This window comes from Argiope bruennichi, chromosome 6, assembly GCF_947563725.1.
Source record: "Argiope bruennichi chromosome 6, qqArgBrue1.1, whole genome shotgun sequence".
NCBI classification, from domain to species: Eukaryota; Metazoa; Arthropoda; class Arachnida; order Araneae; family Araneidae; genus Argiope; species Argiope bruennichi.
In genome coordinates, this window is record NC_079156.1 from 70,477,685 (window position 1) to 70,500,786 (window position 23,102).

Below are 23,102 nucleotides of genomic sequence, written 5' to 3' on the forward strand. Positions count from 1 at the left end.
GAAAATCTTGCTATTCAATATTCGATAAAACAGTGAAAATGGACTGAATTTTTACAAAAAAGAAATTTTGTTGTTGAAAATCATGGAAAAAAAATCTCTACAAATAATAAAAATGAATGTGTATGTGTGCTGGCGCTCTACAGCTAGACCATTTGACCTACAAGGATCATACTTGGCACATATATATCTTGAGGAGTAAAAATGTATACCTAGGTGAGAATTTCTTGTAATTTGGATTATAATTTCAATTAGAATAATGCTGAATTTTGATGTTTCTCCGCGACAACTTCGGAAAATATTACAGTACACTCATCAACAAAAATAATAGATCACCTTTGTAACTTTATTATTTATTACTACATCTTCACAACATTGATGTCGATGGATATTACTCAAAAAGACAGATTTAATTAGGTAAAAATTCATTAGCTGAATTAATTGTCAAAGTTAATTATTATCTCGGAATTTTCCCATTACGGAAATACAATTTTTTAAAAATAATTTGATTCCTTTGTATATATAAATATATATATCAAATTTCGTTCCAAAGTTTCACAGTAGCTCTGAAGATATTTCTTAAAACTCTGCCTGATAAGAGCCAACCCATTAAAGATCAACCAATTGTATTTGGACTTTTTAAGGATCAGATCTGGGCTAATCCGCACGCATATATCTCCTGAGAAATTTTTTTTTTTTTGTGTGTGTAAATTATTATCAGTTTATCTTACCTTTTGTGGTCTAAGGTGATTTGATCCCTCGACTCATAAGATGACAGAAAATTGGTGATTTTTCTTTTTTCTTTGTAAATAAACAACAGAAACCTTTTTCTTGTAGTCTAAAGCAAAACTGATCCTTAGAAACCTGAAAAGGTAAGCAGTTGAATATTGATTTATGAATAAAAATATTTTGTCATGCTTAACCTTGGATTACTAAATTTAAATCAGTGTTACTGTATAACTAATCATGCGACTCGCTGACTGCGAACTATAAACAAGTATAATTTATACTTCCTTAATTTTTTTGCAATTAAATTAGCTTAATTTAAGAGAATTACTAAAATATTTCGATTACAAAATAGAACTAATTTTACAAGTCAAGAAGATATTGTAAGTAAGTGTAATAGTAACACCTTAAATTTTCAAAAGTAGATGTGGCCACTAGTCTGTTAGATGATTGTTTAGTTACCTAGGGACAAACGACACCTATAAATTAACACTTTGCACCAAATTAAATATTTAAACCAAATAATATTTATGAAATATTTAACAGACAGTAATATATCTTTAGAACACACTTCGTAAATTTGGTTTACCCAACATTTTATACATATCTTTTAAAACTAACAACACTTCTCAATAAGAATGCCAAATACTTATTTTCGAATATTTCCAAGTCAACAGTTATTCAAAACATATTAATTCGAATTTAATTTGCCAGTGGAGGAAGAATTATAAGAGGAATTTTTTTTAAATATAGCAATATATATTAGTAACCCTAAAATTTAAAATGGATCTTGTATTTTATGCCAAAATATTAAAATGCTATGTAATTAAAACTAACATGTAATCAAACTTAACATGCAATTAAATAACTTTCTATTGTCTAACATAAAATAACCCAAAATTAAAAATTTTTGAAAAATATTTCAATTTTTCAAATGTCAAATATTTAAATCAATAGATTTTCTAAATTTCAAAAATCAGTGTGTGAAATAAAGGGAATAAATGCGCGACACAATTTTAATGGTGCTGGAATAATTTTTTCACTTTATCTCAATAATTTAGAAGCATTTTTTTTTGTGGGGCATATGTCTGTTTTAAAAATATTCCTTACAATTCAAACACAAAAATTTTGAAGAAAAGCACATTTCATTTGCAGAATAACTTTTGCTGGTATTGGAAAGCACACATTTGTTTTGACATCGATTATTTTTAATGAATTATCTGGAGAACAGCAGAAGTGCTATAAGACGTGCTCATAGTAGATTTAATTATACAGATAAGATTTTATCTTAAGATCATAATATCATTGAAAACAGTTTGAAGTTTTATTAAGTTGTAGAAAAATGATCGAAGCACACTGAAAAAGATTGGCAGACGGGGCCAATCAAGAGAGTCGACTTTCCGAGGAGTGTTTTCATCATATAGATGATAAACCTGGTGGTTTTTTATAAAACATGATTTGAAAAAGCAGACATAGATTCTTTAGCGACTTCTATTCTTCATAATTTCTAAGAAATAGTTCAATTTTGATCTTTTATCAGGATTTCTTAGTCTAAACCATGCGAGCGTGGTGTTACGTACCGAATAGGAAGACAGAAAGGATTTTTTTTTTTTTTTTTTGGCGCAAAAGCCATTTTTGGCTATGCTGCGCCAAGCAAATGGTAAGAAGACAGGGCAGACAGTAAAAGCACACATATTAAAATATAAATCGAAAGGTATCCAAAAACAAATGCAGAAAATAAATGTGCAAGTATGTTAATAGTTCTATATGAAACACTAATGCGATAAAAACGCTGTAAAAATCAAGCATTAGCAGAAGTTAAAAAGTACTAGACACAAATATAAAAACCAATAGTTTTTAAAAATTTAAAAATGTTTGGGTGGAATTTCTCTCCCACCAGGTCTTGTAAATTTAATGACGAGGACTTAAAAAAGTGTAGACGGAAGGAGTTAAAAGATGGGCATTCAATTAAAATGTGATTTATTGTAAAATCTACATCACACGTGAGGCACTTTGGCGCCGCCTCGCCAAAAATGAGGTGCCTGTGCGTGTAACGAGTATGTCCTATACGGAGCCGAGTCAATTTGACATCAACCTCAGAAGACAGAAAGGAAGAAAGAAAGTTGAGAAAGTATTCTAAATTTATGTAGTTTCAAAAACGAATTTGTCGACACAGAGTTTTAGTTCCGTGGGTAAAAATAATAGCCCGTGCAAGTCAGGCGTTAAAGTTAACTGAAGCTGGCATTCGGGTGATTAAGAAATTATTTTTAAAGCATAGATTAATTGGAAATTATTACATCCGTATAAATAAAATGCCTCCAAAAAGATTGAAATGTATTCTAATTTTTTAGAATATGAAGGCAAGTAGAATTATAAATTGTAAAAAATTTCCAATAAAGTAGAAATTATTTACTTTAATGAAAGATCCTTTAAATTATATATATTAATGCGAAACCCTAAACAAAAATAAATAATAAGAAGGAATATGGTTACGTTATGTTGATAGATTTACCATCCGTGCCATATTCTAAACACTACTGATCAATTAATATTCTTTATAACTCAAACATCTTACTTTACATGCCATATTTACAACACTAGTGTTCATTGTTGTTTGTTTCATTGTATTTGTAGAATATTAGTGGAGAGTACGATTCTAAACAACAATTTCAATGCAACAAGAACAAGTATAATCTATGCAACTAAATTTACTCTCCATTTTCATATTAAAATTGGTAATGCCTAGCTAAAACCAACAAAGTTTATCTAATACATGTACAATTTCAAAACATTAGGTTTTGTACGGGACATTCATACCACTAAATCTGGTCACTGCGGTGAAAGCAGTAAATTTTCTTGGATTCACCAGACCACAGAAGCATAACATTCAGTTTTAGAGAAACAGAAACCTTAATTTCAGAAGAGGCTCTACAATATATTATACAGTGTTCAAAATATCGAATAACATTTGGTGATACCATAAAACATAGATACTTTGTGTTTATTTGTCTTTTGAGAATATTTTTGTTTGTCTTGTGCTATCTTGCCCAAATAAGGGATAATAAGTTTGATGCCGAAGTATTCAATAGGATTAGATAGTTTGGGTTTTGTGCCTCGATCACTATGATCCGATACAAGCAGAGTTAAGAAATTTTCTATCCTTACGCATTTTTCATTTTAAGTAGAATGAGACATTTTTATAGAAATAGTTTAACATACGTATGCAACAAAGATAAGGATGATACTAAATATACTTTGTATTAATTCTTAACTTCTCTGTAGAAAGAAATGAGCTAATATTACACCACAAAACATAGTAGTGTAAGTACTAAAATTGAAAAGATAAATTATGATGATTTTCTTAAGTTTATGAAATCTTCAATGTCTATTTAAGAATAAGATTTTGATAAAGTTAGTAGAAAGGAAAAATTTGACATTGTTTATGAACCCTCTGTGGGTTACTATTCTTGCTTCCATATTAGTGATAGACAAGACACATGCAAATGTAAATATAAAATGGGACCGAACTAACCGCTGGTGATTAGATATTCTATTGATTTGCATTTCGAAAAGAGGGAATCAATTGTCTCCTAATACTATATCTGTATTTCCAGTATTTAAGCAATGGGGAAAAACAAGTTACCACAGAACATGCACCAATTTAATGGAAACAAAGCTAAAAAATGAGACATTTTGCTTTTGTAATCTATTTATTAGCAATATTGAGGGGGAATTTTACAATATACTTAATTCAGAAAAACATTTTTTTTTTCATTTAAAAATTGCGTTCAATCATTGTGCTGCTTTTTCATCCTGGCATTCTGTACCTACTGCCAGGAATACATCGGAAAAATGTCGCATAGACTGCTCAGACACAGGTTTTACGAAGGTTCTGAAAAATACAATCTTTTCTAAACACAAATAATATTATATTTAAACAAAAAAATATTCTAACCATTTTGATGGGGCTAGAACATACGATAAATATTTAAACACTTAAATACACAAGATGTTTTAAAATTCACGCTAATTATAATATGAAGTTATAAAACACAACTAGATAAAAACAGATCTCCATACAATATATGATTGATAAATAACTTTTCAACTCTTATCTTTTAAGGATTAAATAAAGTCAGAGCACTTAAAATATAAAGTTATTGGTTATGATGAGGCAAAAATTCTCCCACTTTGAATAATCTTTCACTTTTTAATATTAAGAGAATTATAGGAAAATAAAAAAATAATAAATTATAAGAAAATACTGTCTACTATTTTCACTTCCCTGTGTTTGAGGGCTAATTAGAAACTGGACCGAGATTTTGATCTTACCTATAACTTGACGGTTCGAATCGAATATGGATTGCTTCATTTATAGTGTTTGCAAGATCACATAAATCCTAATGATGGAAAGTGTCTTCTACACCTTCGCAAATTATATTTTAAGCATATATTGTGAGTGTATTTGTGATTGTCTAGTTGTATCCTAACACTTAATCTAACTAGCACGAGCTTTAATGTTGTCTGTATATTGTTACAAACCTGTAATGTTGCTTTCCAGCATGGTTATTTCAAACACTGGAAAGACGATCAGCTCTGTTTTGTGCCGCGTCAGTAATCTCAGAGCTTGGCAACAAACTTGGCGACTATTTGGCGACTTTGTGAAAAAAATAGATATTACTGGAAACTTCGAGAATTTTAGCAATCCACCCAATAGGAACAGAGATAGGCCTGATTGGTTCAGAACCTTCTCTGTCTCCCTACCAAGAACCATAAAAGACCGGCACTCTCAAGCTGCAGTCAATCGTAGTCAGTCGGAGATGTGTATCGAGTCGTCGAGACGATAGCGAAGCAACGGCGGAATAGTCCAGTTAAGAACAGCGTTGTGTGCAGCTGAAGCAATTGTTGAACTGAGCTGTGTGCCAAGTCCTGCAGCAACGAGTCGTGTGTGGAGTAGCCAATTGTGTATTTAGTGATTCGGCAGTTGGATACAGCTAAAGCGAGAAGACAGTGGAGAATTGTAGATGTTTGGAGATTCCGTAGAATAAAGCTACGTGAATTCCCTCCTTCTGCTGAATTCTGTCTAGCCACTTTGTGAGCTGTGGTTGTAATTCCTACCGATTACTACTTGTGGACTACTGTTTATAGTAGTGCGCTGCTGTGTTGCCCGTGTTCTTCGCGGCTGTATATATTTGTCATCTCAGTGTACTCGCGTCTTTCGTGTTTAATAAAAGTTATCGTCGTTCGTTATTGAGGCCTTCCGATTTTTTTCACCCATACACCCACTACATGCAAACCCAGTGACTTCACAGAATTACAAGGGAAAGTTCCGTAACAATATTTACTAATGGGCTCATATATTGTAATCGCTTGCAAATTAATAATTCAAAAATTCTTGGATCAATTTAACTTTATCATCAGATTTCTGAAACCAACAGGCTTCTATTTACAAAGCGGATGATAAATATATTTTGATGGAAGTGAAAAATTACTAATGTTATCAGATGATGCAATTTCATTTGTAAAGCCCCATTTGAATACTTATTTAGTTGTCATCAAAGCTCATTAAAATCTCATTATCAAAATTTCCTACATAATAAAATTTAGGTTAATGTTAAATTATCATTAAATTAACTATATAAAAAAGCTGCAGGTTTTTTAAAAAAAATCTACACGATTTTGAAAAAAATCATTATTGAATATATGATAAATTGTAATGAAATATATTATAAACTATAAATTATAATGAAAACTGTATCATAACTTTGGTGCCTTGGTAACCAACCCTAGTTGGAAGTTATCGCAAAAGAAAATTTCTAGTTTGGCGATTGTACCTTATGCTTAATTCTATCTTAAATTCTTTTTGCCTTTTTTTAAAAAGAAGCTATCATAAATTTTGCATTTAAATTTTATGAAATTTGATACGAAATGATTCGATATATTTACTTATTTAATAAATACACAGCGCAATTTTCAATTAAAAAATGATGAAGTACTTACCACAAAGCGACATTGTAGTCCGGGAGCACATCTGCCAAAAGTGCATGAACCACCTAACGAAAGAAAATATACATGTAAAACAATTATAAAATTTTTATGCGTAATATCTGATTCTCCATGTAAATTGCGCACACATTAAACAGACTATTTTTACCTTAGCTTTCAACAATGGAAGAAAAGCGTGCGGTTATATATTTAATGAATCAATAAAAGCTTTTACAGAAAATTTACAGAAACATTTTTGTGAAAATTCTGGAAAAAAATAGAACAGAAATTAAATTGACATATTGAAAAAATAAATATATATATATATATTTTTAAATTCTAGAATGATATAAAAAGGATTTTTCTGCAATAATATATTCAAGAATTATTGCAGATATATGAAAAAAAAGTGAATAATATTTTTATTAATAAAAAATTTAATATGATTTTTTTTTTAAATTGTACTCAAGTGCAAATTCCTATGCTTCAAAGCACATATGCTAAATTTCATATTTCTAGATCAAATGTTTTGGTCTGCAGAACTAAGACTTATAGAATCACAAACCTTTCTTTATTAATAGCAAAAAGAAGAATATTAGTATTATGCAACGCTATTTTTCTTTCATACTCTGATAATTTTTTAAAATCCTTTTTTAAGTTATCATCATAATAAATAGTATGCATAAAAGTGCATTTCATTGTGTTTTCCTTATACATAACGAAAACTCGCATGTAATAAAAGATATATCTAGAAACCCATGTAACATCCTTTTAAAATGTAAGTAATTTAAATATTAAAGCTAATAATATACTAATAATATTTTCTTTCGTCTTAAATTACCATTCCAGTATTCTAAAATTGTTTGCGAATACAACGACTCTATTCTTTATGATTTCATAAAAGAGTGGGGGTAAAACTTTATGAAGTCTGTTTTTTAAAGCGCAATTTATATTACAATTAAAAATATAAAATATTGTGTTGAATTATTCATGTAATTTTGTCTTTAATTATTAATTATATAGTATATTATTCCATGGAATTTACAATTTACCATGGAATAAGGAATTTACCATATTCACTTCTAGTCGGCACCATGGGTGTAGTATCAAAATTCTATTAAACTGATAGATTAAATTCAAAATAAGTTCCAAGAGTATCGGAATAGTATTTTCGGAATAATAAATACACAAACAAAACTGCAGAAACTCTAGGACATCAGGAAGCGAATGAAGGATCAGTTGGAAACTTCCAATTTTAACAAAATGAAACAAGTCAAATTAAAGAAAACGATTAAAACCGAGAATATATTTAAGAAAAGTACTTTTTTTTCTCTTTGGTCTATTAAAGGCGATATTTGAAACCTTCTAAAATTTTTCTAGGAGATAAAAATCCAGAATATCTTTCATAGTCATTTCAGATTTTGAGTTATCATGTTCGATAGTACAACCTTTCTCAACGCTTTTTTACTTACGTACCGACTTATCATTACTTCTTCACATATTCGTACCCTATTATATATTTATATTAACTTCTACATATAAGTACAATAATAAAATTATAATATAAATATATTTTTATCTTTACCAGTTATGCAAAAATGATATTTATAGTTAAATTATATACACTTAAAAGTTTCATGAATTTATGTTATGGGAGTTTTGAGGCAATTTGCAGAACCTAGTAACTTAAAATGTGGATCGAAAAATGACAAATATAGTCTCAAGTTTGAACTTTAATAGTTAAAAAATAAGTAACTGTAGTACGAGAAAGCGCTTCCAACTTTTATTGTGCCTTGAATGTTAGCAGAATAGCTATTGCCTTGTTGAACAGTTCAGAATATTCTACTTTTAAATAAGTTCTGAATGAGATGAAGAATTTTTTTTACATTTTTTTCCCTTTGTGAAAAATCTCTTTTTTAATTCAATCAGCAAGTTTAGAATTCATGAACACAATGATGGTGTCGTGTCCGCGTTACCACGGAGAGAGGGTGCAGTAGCTTCTGAGGGTAAAGACCTCTGAGCACCCGAGGGCAGAAGTCTTCTTTCTTTCCTTTTTTAGATAATTTGTGAATTAAACGAACTAAAAGATATGATTTAATTATTAATGGACAAAATTATTTGTAAAAACCTTTTTAATAATACGAGGGCGATCCACCCTTCCTATGTTTGATGAACCTTAAAAAAGGGCAAGACTGGAGATGATTAAATTACGAAATGAATTTATGACCAAAAAAATATATACAACCATAGTTACTTTTCATCAGTGTGAAATTTTAGGCACTAGTGTGATATCGATTATATCATATTTTCCAAGGAGGAGAACAACGCTGCAAGACTATCGCAAGAGAAAATCTTGTTTAAAGAGTTTATTAAAGTATTCGAAAAGGATGTTGGAATTGGCTAACTAGCATGCCAAAATTGAGACTTTGAAGAATAAATGCTTAAATATACAGACATGATATTCTTTTCTTAAAAGAAGCTAAATAAAACCGGGGCCGCGGTGGCAAGGTCTCAGCTTCGGAGCTTGAGAGTTTCACGTTCGTGACCCGATTCCACAGAATAACCATCGTGTAAGTTGGTGATGATGTCGTGTCCGCGTTGCCACGGAAAGGGGGTGCAGTAGCTTCTGAGGGTAAAGACCCCTGAGCACCCGAGGGCAGAAGTCTGACTTATAGCTCATATGAAGATGAAACTCACACATTTGCTTGCACAACCCCTTTTTGCAGGGAGGCACATCCATGCACCTCACAGGTAGAACACAGACGAAGAACAACCATGCCCGAACCGGGATTCGCACCCGGGACGCGGGGAAGACCTATGCCTGGACGCCGGTCCATGAACACAATGTTTTAATGATAAAAATAGAGGGGAGATTCGAGAAATGCACTTACTAACGCAAAAAGAGATGTATTGATAATTGGTGGAACGAGAAACTTTTCATAATATAATTTAATGGTAATATTTTCGAGAGGACTATACTTCATTATAATTTATAAATATTCAGAATTTACATTTCTAATTGAATTTAAATATTTTAATTTTTCATAATGAAATAGAATTTTGATTGGAAATGCTAGTTGATAGAAGAACTTTTCTCTTTTCCCGTACGTTCTGTCTATATATCAATGTCCACCACTGCATCTTTCATCCGCTTACTCCATGGCGCATAATATACCAAAAGTTGAGAATTACTGCACTAACAGATGAAAAAAAAACCCACACAAACATAATTGTGAGTGTGCTTTTTAAAACTCATACGAGTTTAAGCATCGTCCTTAAATTTGATAACGATTTATTAATTTGTTTTTACGCAAGAAAAGTTAGAAAATTTCCTCAGCTTTTAGGCTGAAACATAAACTGCCATTTTTAAAGCCATAAATAAATAATCCATAGAAGTGATTTTCATTTAATTATAAAGATTAAATTTAATATCATTTATAAGATATTCAAAAAAAAATATTTTTTTAAATGAAAAAGAAAACAAGTTATAATTATTAAAATTATTCTTGCAGGAAATTAATAAGTACATCCAGGAAAAATTATCAGTAATTTTTCTGTTCTAACATTTAGTATCATACATCTAGCTGTACAAGTTGCCAATTTTTTCAAATTATTGGAAATCATGAGACAGTACTACAGTACTGACAAAATACTCATCCTCTGTAATACTCATCCTCTGAAAACAAAATACTCATCCTCTGAAAATTGTAAATATTTATCGGCATTTCCGTACTATAGAAATCGTCGGGATTCAAATGCCAAGCAATTATAAATATATATCACGAAGACGGTAGTGAAATCTCGCAGCAAAATTTGCAATCATATAAAATTTTTAACGATATAATCTTGGCTAAGACCACCAAATAAGCTCAGGGATCGCTATGATAAAGAAATATTTATTTTTCAATATATTCAGTGTATCAAGCTAGTAAAAAAAATTGCACAAAATAAATTCATAAAAACACTAAACCCTTAATACAATTTGAGAACTTACCTCTTCCAATGTAATTTACACACGTGAAAAAGAAGCAGTATTGGTTGTTAGTGCAAGCGTTATGTCCGCATGGTATCTGTGCCTCTACTGCAGCAACCATCTATTACGAGAAATGAAAAGAGAATGTACTTTATTGTGGTTCATGTTAAAATATTGTGATGAATCTGTAATACTGCTTCTCCGCGCAGTTAGTTTTTATGGTAAGAAAAAACATTTTACAGCTGCTGCTGAATGGATATAAAAAAATGTTCCCCAACAATGGCGACAAAAATAAAAGTCCACATAGAAGGTTCCGATATTTTTATTAGAATTCTTAAGTAAAGAATCCTTAAGAGGAAGTAAAGAATCCTTAAGAGGAAGAGAATTGTTCATAGAATATGTAGAATTTTGATCGACTGTATTTCCAACCCTAGAATTTTTTGTAAATTTATAACTCATAGAATTCTGAGAGGGATTTTCTGACACTCCAAAGTTTCATGTGCAATTTTAAAATATTAAAAACGACATTTCAAAATTTTCGACATTTCAACATTTCCCTGCATCATCGACGCTATAATTATTCAAGAAAGCTCTGATATAATATCGCACATATAACGATTGATTTGTATTTCTCAAATTAGGAAATCCGGGGTTTTGGAAAATATTGAATACCGATTCATGTCTATGTCTGTTTCACAAACACATGTAATAAATGTATTGTTTCAAATATCTTGTTGCAAGAGATGGAATCAAGAGTTTTATTACAATTTGCCATAAATGAGGATCACAAACTGGAAGAAGATTATAGGTACTGTCTTCCTTTTGTGCTTTTAACTATTCTTCAAAAATATCTGACACAAACAGACGTCTGCTTTAGAATTTAAATATTCATGGGAATTGAACTGATTGTCAGAGATTTTTCTGTTGAATCTAATTGGAATAGAAAAATGGGCTTATTTCATTCGAAACTGCTCTTGAAAAGCAACTTCATTCATGTGGCAGTTAAGTCAGAACTCCTTCTTACAGACTACATTGAATCTGCAAGATCATCTTCACAAATAGAAGATATAACACTTCCCATTTATATACCCTTTATTATGTGCCTTAACTCTAGGTCTTGGTCAAATTCTTGCCAGACGGAATAACCAATTTCTTGGTTTTTACCAGGAGTTTGAAGATTCTTTCAACTTTTATTGGCCATTGTTTTCTTATGCAAAAAGTTGGATAATTAATGAGAATAACAGCCAATCACAATAATCTCTGTTTATAAGACTTAGTTCTGTGGTAACGAGGTGACTGGATGTAATTAAAAAAAGACGGAATGACTACAACTTATCTAATGGGGACCTTTCTGATGTATCAAGAATGACTGCGTTAATATTAACTGCTGGCGACCAGATCAGATTTCCACAACCATCCCCAACACTTTTGTTTATTGTTAATTGCTTCAATTCGAAGAATCTAATCGATATTTTTACAATATATTTTACAAAAAGTCAATTTTAGGATAAAATTCTTAAAACTTTAATTAGAACGCTTTCAGTTATAGCTCTATATAAATTACATTATTAAAGTACTGTTTAGATGAATTATTAATTCAGTAAAACGTTACTCACCAATACTGCCACCAGGATCACCAAAGCAGAAGAATTCATTGTAGATATCGCAGTAGGAATACTAGTAACATCGAAGACTCGTTTCAGCCTTTTATACAATGTTAAAGAAGGAAGCATATTTCCTTATTCCCCAAAATGCAGCTGTGAAGAAGTTGCTAATTGCTCCTTGTCAAATGAAAGATGGCGATTCCTCTTAATGCATCGAATGAACTAATTGCTTGTCAACATTTAGTATTGAAATATTTTGTGTATCACAATAAAAAAAAGCATTTTCGAGGCTTTATTTAACAAATACGAAATTGACTTTCTTATAAAAAGGCATACTTCCTGTCAATATAACAGCTGTGACTTGAATTCCTTGTAGTTCCTTCAAACACAGATTTTTCTACAGAACTGCAGTTCTTAGTCTTTAAGTGATGCAACCTGTCCTGAAACACGTATACGGAAACAGTAATCTTTGCCTATATACGAATTTCAAATTTTTATTTCATCCTGAAATAAAAGTTTGAAACTGAAGAAACTCTCGTTAGATTTTAATATGCAGTTTCTGGAAATAAATTGTTCATGCATTTTCTATTTTTGCACAATTTTGCAAAGTTGACTTTCGATGTGCCATTTTTCTAGCTGTAAATTTGTTGTTGGTCATTGGTGGCTATGAAACTGATTCTATTAGATATTATATATAAGTACCATAATATATATAGTTGATTACTTTGTTAACTTTTCAATACTGTACATGAGAAGTATAATTATGCAAAGTTGCATAACATGGTGCAGAATTTCCTTAACCAAAAAGAAATAAATAAAAAAGTATAATCTCTTTCAAAATGCAACCATTAAATATTTAGTTAAAATCATAACCATCAACAGTTTTGTTATCTATTTATTGCTGCATTTCGCCTTCTACAGGTAGGTAAAGAAAGATTGAGATTTCAATTACCTCAATCTTTCTGAATGTTTTCTTTGTTTTTTTAATGATATACACTTAAACTTTAGGCAAGCATGTACGTGATATTTTCATTTCACTACCAGACTTCTATGCCAAACAAAAGTTGCCATCACATGGTACGTAAAATTGGCCTGAATTAGGAACAAACACTGAGGCGGATTTTGTAAGAGAAAATTCGGACTCCTATATTTTAACATTGATAACTTTGAAGGAATCACTCGAATGAATCTTATTTCAAGATGAACATTGTCATAACATCACTCGAGTGAATCCCTTTAGTTGAATGTTGCCCTAAACCAAAGACTGAAAAGACGCATGGGAATTTTTCTGTTAAGCAAATAAAATAAAAGAAACTACTTTTTTTTATGTCGCCAACTTTGTAAACGTTAGTTACAACAAATTGTCAATAATTTGTCTCATCTTAAGAGGTACAGCAGACAGAGATCTTAGGATCAAATATATCTAAAGTGTACAAAAATGTATTAGATTCCCTTGTGTGAAATGTCAAAATTATAAACACTTCTTGTAACACAGCTAGGGATTGCAATACCGGTATGCCGGGATACCGAATACCGGTATTTTGAGCCATTTGTACAATTTTGTAATACCGGTATTCACAAGTTTAAATGCCGGTTTTTCGGTATTTACTAGAAAATTTTTAAATTGTCTCCATTATATATCCAGGGATCGCGTACAAAGCAAAATAGTATACATTTTGTTTTTATGTCTCCTTAACGGGCGAAATTAATTAGCTAATTAATGGCTTAATTAATTGCTTAAATCTAAATTAGCGAAACATGGATTATCCCTGAAAGAAAATATTGCATCCATAACGACTGATGGATCAATAGTTATGAAAAAAGTTGTAAAGTTGATTGGTGCAAATCAGCAGTTGTGCTATGCACATGGAATTCAATTAGGAGTAATAGATGTATTATACCAAAAAAATAAAGAACAGAAGAATCCAAATACTGTGGATATAGAAAGTTCGGAGTTCCAACTTTGAAGAGAGTAAGAGTGAGAGTGATATTGACAATGAAGATAATGAACAATGTAATTGTTGAAGAAGATATTGCTCATGAGGATGAAATATTAACCTATCAAGCTTCCTATAATTTAAAAATTTCGAAAAATTGTTAAAATATTTTAACGTGCCCCTATAAAAAAGGATATATTACTAAAATATATACTAACTGAAAATAAAACAGAATATATGTTAAAATTAGATTCTAAAACACGTTGGAACAGTTTACTCCTAATGATGGAACGATTTTTGAAACTGATAAATCCAATCCAAAAAGCAATAATCGACTTAAACCTGTAAATTAACTTTTCAGATAGTGAATTCGACTTAATATCCAGAACTATATCAGTTCTACTTCCAATAAAACTGACTATTGAGGCTTATGTCGGAGATATTCTAATTTATTAACAGCTAATGCAACAATAAATTTCATGTTGCAGCACTGAAAGAACAGCACACATCACTATATGAAGAATTATATATTACATTCAAAAATCGCACAGAAGAAAGGCATACCAAAATAGAAAATGTCTTACGGTATTTACATAATAATAATGACTTTAAAAATTAAAATGAAAAAGAAGAAAAGAAAATAACCAATTCAAATCTGATTAAGTTTAGAGTAAATTTTCTTAAAATTTTTATACCGGCAAACCTATCCACATTCAGAAGAATTCTGTTCATTTATCGAAGATTATGATGTTACTACTGTCGATAGTAAAAAGGAATTGTCTCTTGAACAAAAATTAGAATTAGCGATAAATAAAAAAATTTCAACAAACCAAAATACAATACAGAAATCAGCTATACCCAAAACCATCCGACGAGAAATCGATTTATTTGATGACGAAGGATTTACAGGTAAATACTTGGAAATAGTATATCACGCATTGCCAACAGTACCACCAGCTAGCGTAGATGCCGAAACAGCGTTTTCGATAGCTGGTAATTTTTACACGAAATTACTCTTCAGGATTCATGACAGTACAATTGAAGCATTATGTTTTTTAAGATCATATTTCCTAAATTTGTAATAGTACCACAGACTGAATAGTGATATTTACACTTTTTTTGTGGTTTAAATAAATAAGATGATCATTTACTTTTTTGTGATTATATACTGTTATAATTTATAAATTAGAAATTATTTTTTGTAATATTTACACTCTCTAAAAAAACTGACAAATAAAACAAAGAAACACCTGTGTTTTCTTTCTTTTTCTAAAATTTCTTATACCGGTATTAAAGTATAAAAAATACCGAATACCTTTATTGAAATCTGGTCCGGTATTGCAATCTCTAAACACAGCATGCCAATAACATAGATTTTTTACAAGAGCATGTTTTAACAAACTTGGGCGGTACTTGTTTAACACAATTTTTTCCCCTCACACCATTTTAATTTAGTAACAAAGAGGTGAAAATTAAAAAAAAAAAAAACGCTTATATTTATAGTGTGTCAAGATTTGATAATTATAATTTTATCATTAGTATGGAAGCCAAAATAAAGTTATTAAAAATGTCAAAGTGTGCACTTAAAGTTAATACATTATGTAAATTGGAGTCTTAGTTATATTCATGATAATTTTTAATGATTGGGTATTTTTTTTGTTTTTTATGGTATTCGCTATGGTTTAATTTTCTTATATTCTTTTTCAACTCTTACAAATTTGAAATTTCCAAATTTTCGATGACTTTTTATTATTTTTTAGAAAAGTGAATGTTTTACGAAATTTATTTTATTATCAGCTTACTATTTTTAAAATTATTTCATAATTTATTTTCATAAATAGGATCGAAACTTCTAATCAATTTCCTCTCAGTTTTATTACCAGAAGACACGTTTACTAATATATATAAATGTAGAGTTTTAATTAGTGGTCATTACCATTTCACTGTTATACTGAATGCATCCAATTCAATTTAGTTTTATTGTATTGTAATAGATGGCACCATGGGTTCTACTAATCGAAAGTGCTAGATCACGTGACCATAAATTTTAATAAAGCGAGCTGTTGGCATTAGCTCGAGAGCAGAGCAGAGCAGAGAAGGAGAGGCGTTACATTAGCTTAGCTATGAGCAGACATCTTGTTAGGCTTCGCCCTTGGTGCCATCTAAATATTTTACTTCTAACTTTAATGTAAATAATGTTTCCCGTCCTAATTGTTAATGTCCTTTTAATTTTGTTTACTGTAAATAAACTATTTGTTTTTCTTTAAAAGTTTCTTAATCAGTACCCTAGACACTGATCCAAATGGGATTGAATGGGCATTTTGTCCCACCCAGTCCTACATAAATGTAATAAAAATTATCGATCAACTGAAAACCTAGCTCCGAAAATATTTTTAAAAAAACTGTATTGCTGTCTTCAACATGCGACTACAGAAAATCACAAACATTTAATATATCAAGGAATTTGTGGGAAATTGATTATAAAATTCCATCTTTTTAAACATGAAACAAAACAAGTTAAATTAAAAATGTATAAAATACATTAATTTTGTTTCATCTTTTTAAATCGACAATAATTTTGCGTATCAGTTTGCAGCAATTTGAACTGCAAACTATTATGTTTTGCAAAAATGATAAATTATTTTCTTTTTCTTTACAGATTTAATCCAGTTTAAATTAGCAATTTTATTTTTAAATAAATATTATGTGCATCATCTTATTTTGTTTCTATAGGTCGCTTTTTCAATTTTTTATTGCTTTTTTTCTCCAATTTCGAACCTTGTGCTATTTGCTTTATCTCAAACGGGCTTACACTGTAATTTGTGAGTATAAAAGTACATTTAAACATGCATGCATAATTTTTCAAAAGAAGTTTTATAAAATGGCGTAAATGATGGCAATGACTCACCATAATAAAAAAAAATACTGGAAAGATAAAATAAATATCTAATTTAAAATTGAAATTGAATAGTTAAATCCATATATGTTAATAGTATAATAAGCGAATACTATTTACTTAATACTACTTACTTTATTACTTAAATTGATTATCAAAATAAAAAAAAATTATTACTTAAGGCAAACATAATAATGATACAAAATAAGGTTAAGTATATCAAGTGTGTTTCGCTTTAAAGTATATAGATAAAGTGCCTGACCTCTTTAAAGAAAAAAAAAAGTATTAAATAATTTTTAAATTAAATGTTATTCAATATTTTTATATTTGAATTTTATGGTAAATAATTTAATGTGCTTTGTTCTTCAAATCTTAGTTTTAAAACAGGAAAACCAAATATTATCTCAATTTCATTTTGAATCTTTAGCCAATTCTATAGTTGATATTATGAAGTGAAAGTTATGCTTCATTCATTTTATTACAGGATTCAACTATTCAATGGAGGTTTGATTAACATTAATTAATAATATGTGCATATTTGGGTTGAATATTAATTTATTTTTTGAATATTTCCAATACTGAAGTATCTTTGAAATCATCTATATTTCTTTCTTTCAGATATCAGCAAACTATTTCGTTACTTTTTATTCAATATCCTTGCAATCGTCCTAAATAACTTTGAAAATCCTCAAATATCCAAAAGTTTTTTAATCATATAAACATATGCATATCTCTTGCGAAAATAACAGGAATAAATATTGACATTTAAATCAACATAATTCTTGAGTTTCATATCAACTCAAGGAAATAGTTGGAAGAAAAAGGCGATCATGGCGCCATCTTTTGAAAATTAATATAAAAAATGAGTTTAATTAATGCAAGAAATATTCATAACTTGCCACCTCTTGTGATCGTTTAGTTCATCTGGAATATTAATTAGATTTAATTTCAATTCAATCATGCAGAACTTGGTGTTCATGATGCCGCCAACAAAATAATTTTAAATATCAAAATTGTGATAGACATTAAAATTGTGTTATTTTCTTACTGGAATCCAGTCCCACTTCTATTAACACATGATATTGAATGATATCTTCACTATGTTGTTCGATATCCTAAATTTCTTACAAAATCGTAAAGTTATAATAAAAACACTGTAGAGAATTCAGTGTTAAAAGGGGTAAAACTATTGCCCCCTTAAAAATTCTATGTCTGGGTAATTTAATTCAAATCGCATGTTTGCTTTTTGGTGTAATGTAATTACACTTTCAGATTCCCCATGTAACTTGTTTATCATTAGAAAGATATACATTTTTAATCAGCTGACGGTAAAGGAATAAAATTATGCGATTAAAATATTTGGTGAAATAATGTGAGTGATTTGAATTTTTAGGCAAAAATGAAATCCATTGTTAAAAATTAGGCAGAAAATATTTTTAAATTACGAAAATTCAGAATAAATTGACAACTAAATTAGTATAATGAAAAACAAATTTATTTTATTTTTAAAAGGGATAAACCGATTTCTGATGATAATCTACATTTTTGGTGATAAAATTATGAACTGAATTTCTCTTATCTTGTTTTCATCGTGTTCACTTGCACATGAGCAAACGGAGCTCCCTTATACTATTTCGTAAAAATTTTGATAGAAATATACACACATAGTGTTACTATTTCGTAAAAAATTTGAAATAAATATACACACATAGTAGTACTATTTCGTCAAAAATTTGAAATAAATCTACACACATACTAGTACTATTTCGTCAAAAATTTGAAATAAATCTACACACATGATAGTACTATTTCGTCAAAAATTTGAAATAAATCTACACACATGGTAGTACTATTTCGCCAAAAATTTGAAATAAATATACACACATGGTAGTACTATTTCGTCAAAAATTTGAAATAAATCTACACACATGGTGTTACTATTTCGTCAAAAATTTGAAATAAATCTACACACATGGTGTTACTATTTCGTCAAAAATTTGAAATAAATCTACACACATGGTGTTACTATTTCGTCAAAAATTTGAAATAAATCTACACACATACTAGTACTATTTCGTCAAAAATTTGAAATAAATCTACACACATGATAGTACTATTTCGTCAAAAATTTGAAATAAATCTACACACATGGTAGTACTATTTCGCCAAAAATTTGAAATAAATATACACACATGGTAGTACTATTTCGTCAAAAATTTGAAATAAATCTACACACATGGTGTTACTATTTCGTCAAAAATTTGAAATAAATCTACACACATGATAGTACTATTTCGTCAAAAATTTGAAATAAATCTACACACATGGTGTTACTATTTCGTCAAAAATTTGATAGAAATCTACCCACATGGTGTTACTATTTCGTCAAAAATTTGATAGAAATCTACACACATGGTGTTAAGCCCAAAAACCAAATTTTACTCCTCTCCTTCAATGTGTTTTTGAGTTATCGTGCTCAGAGATAGACAGAGCAACAGACAAAATTTCCAAAATATGTTTTTTGGACTAGAGGGAGAGACTAGAAACCTCGAAGATAATTAAAATTTCAAGGTCGAATTAATAAAAAATAATTTTAATGCCACTTAATTCTAAACAATTAACGAACTTCTAATTCAACCAAAGCACTTTATGAAAATTTTTTAGACGCCCAAGTCTTATTTTTAACCCATATTCCTCTTTCTCAAAAATTAATGCTTATAATTTTCACTATCTCTAGAGAAAATTGGCTAGCTCTTTATACTATAAGTCTTATACAAACTATTAAGAATCTCTGCACTTAAATTATGAAATAGCTGACATTCATTTCTAAATTCTTACTGTCTTTCTTTCGTAAATTTTTATTGTTTTCAATATAACATTTGAAGATTTGAATTTCTCAAGGTATTAAGTCATTGCTTCTTCACTTGGCATCCGTATTCACAATTATTTAATCGGAATCGTATGATTTTGTCTGTGTGATAATCACAGCAAGTATGCAGATCTACTGAATACTAGCAAGTTATATACTTGAATTCAAGGTTCTTAACCTCTGGGCATAACAAGTGAATAGAATAATGGCATGACAATGAGATTATTTAGGAAGTGGTTATGCATGTAAAATTGAATGCCTGGACTCTGGAAAGTCTGAAGCGCCGTGATTCGTCAAAATTTCGAAATTGAATTTTTATAACGATTACAATAATTTCTTATTGGACATTTCATTTACAAGAGTATAAAAAAGAAAAAGAAAAAGGCTTCTAGAAGATAAAATCTGTCAGTAATAAAATAAATTTCATTAGTCTTGGGTTTACCTCTAACATCTTCAACCTCGCTATCACATATGAGGTTGTAAGTATGGATGCAAGGACATAAAAGTGATAACAGCAGAGAAAGATCCTTTTAGTAAAATATATTGTACGGTTTAACTATTATGTTGTTCGACGTTTGAAATGCTGTCATTGTCGTAAAGATATCGTAATAATGTTATTGGACATTTTGTGCTTATAGGGATGGGCCAGTTTGGGGAAGTAAAATTTTGATTGCTTTGTAGTACAGCATCTCTAATGTCTGAAAGAAAAAAGTCATTAAATGACCATTATTTTATTTAATGTATGTTTTAAAAGATGGAATCTTTTAAACTATTATAATAATGTTTAGAATCAAGGGATAATAAATTATGTCATACGATATGCATAATAAAAAAAACTATTTGAAACTCTCTGCAGAATACTATTAAATCTAATGCTTAAAAATTTGATGCATATGGTTTTTTTAGTAGTTGCAATAGCGGAATGAAGTAGTAGGAAGAATTTTCTAATATGTTACAAAATTTTAATTCATAATTAATTAAAATGTAAACATTTTTTAATTAATAACTTCTAAGCATATTTTTGCACGAATACCATTTTCACGTCATTCAAAAAATAAACTTTCCAGCATTTATATAAGTACAATTATTTCTAAAAAATTTTTAAGTGTATTGCATAAAAGTACTTTTCATTGTTTTTGTGTTTACACAGTCGAGTGGTACGAATATATTAAACACATATTTTTTAAGCACTATTAATTATTTCTAAAACTTTTTAAGTGTATTGCATAAAAGTACTTTTCATTGTTTTTGTGTTTACACAGTCGAATGGTACGAATATATTAAACACATATTTTTTAAGCTCTATTAATTATTTCTAAAATTTTTAAGTGTAAGTGTATTGCATAAAAGTACTTTTCATTGTTTTTGTGTTTACACAGTCGAATGGTACGAATATATTAAACACATATTTTTTAAGCACTATTAATTATTTCTAAAACTTTTTAAGTGTATTGCATAAAAGTACTTTTCATTATTTTTGTGTTTACACAGTCGAGGGATACGAATATATTAAACACATATTTTTTAAGCACTATTAATTATTTCTAAAAATTTTTAAGTATATTGCATAAAAGTACTTTTCATTGTTTTTGTGTTTACACAGTCGAATGGTACGAGTATATTAAACACATATTTTTTAAGCACACTCTATAATTAAGAGAAAAATTCAAAAAATAAAATAAAAATCGACGAGTCTAGACTATTTTTATTTTCGTGATAATGCTTTAGTCTGAAGATTTGAATTTACCTTAAAAATTTCTAACAAATATTAATTTTTACAAAAATTTATCTACTATTCATAAAAATTTCTGTTTCCGTGCTATTTGATTTTCTTAATGAAGTACAAATACTATTTACACCAACAATTGAAAATACTAATAGTAATTTATATTTATTGATATACATGGTGGTAATAAACTCATAATTCATACAAAAAATAATTATTGTAAAAGAAATATTGAAAATAAGAATGTAATTTTTTTTTGCAATGGAATAGATGGATTCTTGAATTTTTTGTAATCCAACAGTTAACATAACTGTTGGGGAAATAGTGATTTTATAAAAATGCAGTCAAAGAAAAAGTTCGACGTGTTGTTTGATGATTTGAATTCAAACCGGCCATTTCTGTTCAGTATCAATTTTAGAATTACATGAAAGACAACATTTTTGCAATGCCAGTTGAAGATACTGATATATTCAAATTTAAGATCATGGATAATGTGTTTAATGTGACAGACGAAATGGTATCAAGAAAGAATACATCTTGACATTTTTCGAGTTGCTAAGGGTGCTCAAATCGAAATAGATTAGCGTGATTGGTTTTATTAAAAACTTTTTTAAAGGTTTTTCCAATATATTGAAATAACCATAAGCCAAATTATTTTATTCTTTCACAATAATTTTTGGTAATCAGGTAAAGATTTTGTGGTCATTTACTGGATTTCCAGTAAAAGACATTTGCTAAAATGTCACTTCTTTTAAATAATAACGACTAGTTTCCAGTAATTATAAAAATAAACGAATGACTTGCTTTGAAATTTTGTATATTTAAGATTCTCAATGACAATACACTGTAAAATTTTTGAAAATTATTTAATTATTAATTACAAATTTTGCATTTTATTTTACACACCAGCAGAAATATTATTATGAATATGAGAAAAAAAATGATTTCAAGATTCTATAATAAAGAAAAATAAATTAAAATCTTTAAAGAAACAGAATTTTTTTAAGAATTACTAATAAATGCGTTTATTTAAAATTAGTTTTCATCAATTTTATTCACGTTTAAACTTTTACAATGATAAATTCATTACACAAATATTAAGTCTGTGACAAACATGTTTTGTGACGTCATAACCGTTTCTCCAGAAAGTTTGAATCAACCTTGTATATTAGTCATCTGAAAAGATAATGACATTTCAATGTGATAAGTTCTAGATTGGCATTTTATAAGCAGCAATCTCAGAGTAAGCGTAATATTTTTACTGATAATGGTTGTAGTAAGCAGAATCAGTGAATTCAGTCTGTTTCTTCATTATCTTTTCTCAATCTTCCCACAGATTATTTGTGTGAAATAATAATCACTCCCCAGATGTTTCAGATTTCATTTCTT

At 29.1% G+C, this 23,102-nt stretch overlaps 1 long non-coding RNA gene across 1 annotated transcript; it reads right to left on the minus strand.

Moving 5' to 3' along the window:
• Positions 1-4,423: 4,423 nt before the first annotated feature.
• Positions 4,424-12,350, minus strand: LOC129973020 (uncharacterized). Its single transcript, XR_008784929.1, has 4 exons — positions 12,298-12,350; positions 10,703-10,802; positions 6,724-6,776; positions 4,424-4,615 (listed from the first exon to the last, which is right to left on the minus strand). It is a non-coding gene; the product is annotated as an uncharacterized LOC129973020 (long non-coding RNA).
• Positions 12,351-23,102: the final 10,752 nt, after the last annotated feature.